This window comes from Mizuhopecten yessoensis, unplaced genomic scaffold (assembly GCF_002113885.1).
Source record: "Mizuhopecten yessoensis strain PY_sf001 unplaced genomic scaffold, ASM211388v2 scaffold2049, whole genome shotgun sequence".
NCBI classification, from domain to species: Eukaryota; Metazoa; Mollusca; class Bivalvia; order Pectinida; family Pectinidae; genus Mizuhopecten; species Mizuhopecten yessoensis.
Window position 1 is genome coordinate 190,643 of NW_018404352.1, and position 1,730 is coordinate 192,372.

Sequence of the window (1,730 nt, forward strand, 5' to 3'; positions counted from 1 at the left end):
TTATTGATTGGTTAATAGCATTGGTTAGTAAGATACACTCGGTTTAAACCTGCAAAACCGTATAGCTTTTGAATACAACATATTTAAGGTATAAAATACGAGAAATAATATGATACATGTATTTCGCATACGATCACCCCCCNTTTTGTTTAAATACCCACACATGTTTTTAATTCATTCCGAAAATAGGCTTATTTTTATGAAACAACGGCGTAACAAAAAAAAAGTTCCTGAAAAGAGCCCGAACGAATACTCATTAAATAAGATTCTATGTCGACAATAAACAAATCAAATATTAATGTGATTACAAATTGAGTTTTTATCAAAGCAAGAAAGATCGTACCTTGATTTTCATATTCAATATGTGTACGGCTATTGAGAATTAGCTGCATTAGCGTTTTCCATATACGTCTCTGCATTTTCTAACTCCTACGTACCGATACAATTGTAAAAGATCTGAAAATTGTTTAAACTACATGTATCAGCATCGATTTGTACGAAAATGAATGATATAGGAGAACAAGGTCCCATAACAAAGGAGTGTGCTATTAGTCTATATGTGTGTATGGATAATAGATCATCTAAGATACAGAAGCGATGGAATAACATAATTTAATAATTGAATAGGGGTCTCCTATACTAATATATGTATATATTAGTATAGGAGACCCCTATTTTTTTTATGTTACAAGTAAAGCTATCCATGCCCCTGTGGACGGAGCAATATATTGGGTCGTCTTGGTCCCGGGAGATATTAATACTCTTGTGAAACTCAGCCTCATTTCTTAAATATACTGAACTAATCAAAAGCCCAAAAATAGATAATATTGAAAGACAGTATAACATCAAGGAAGATTGACCAATTTGCACACGGTTAGTCTGTACGTCTATGACACTAGACTGACCACCAGTCCCTATAAGTTTTTATGAAGAATTTCTCGACTGCATTTTAATACTAGCTTATCTCCCCCTAGTTTAGAATCGGACATCCAAGTGATCAGAGTTAATCTTTTTTCTTAATTTTTCAATATTCTAGAGACGGTGGCCGGTCTCTACTCTGACACAGGGACTTGAGAATTTGTTACAGCTATATTTGGACCTAAACTAATTAAGGTGTTCAGAGTAAATTGACATGTTTTTGGGGTTTATACATCATCATTGGGTGGTGTCATTTTTACCGAAAGCTTTTCTTAATCCCTTAAACGTGTAAAATTACTCTTGACACTTTAGTTTAGGTCCATAATCAGAATCTGTAACAAATGTTCTGGTCCCTGTGGTCTGTGATCAATAACAATTATTCTCCTTCAATACCTGTGTGTAAGCATATTTTGTAAAAGACTCATTCATCGCTCCTTTATGAAATTTTCGTTAATGGCCATGACCGTTATTTTGCTACCGTTGTCGGATTAACTAAACAAAGCCGCAGCGCACCTGTTCACAGGTGAGATTCTAATCACGATCATAGAGCGCGCCCTCTGTTGTCAGTGGATAGCATTATTTACGACATCAAATTATAAGTCCATGTTTACAGATTTAATTAACCATACAGATTAAATCAGGCATAATATTACACATTTATATATATATAGTTATCAACATAATACTCATAACGAATAAAAAAAGCTGTTTCATCGTTTTACCGGTTTTGTGTGTTCATTTACGACAGCCGGAAATGCCGTTTTCCGCGCGATTTTCAAGTGAAGGTAGATGTGTCAACTATGACTCACCAG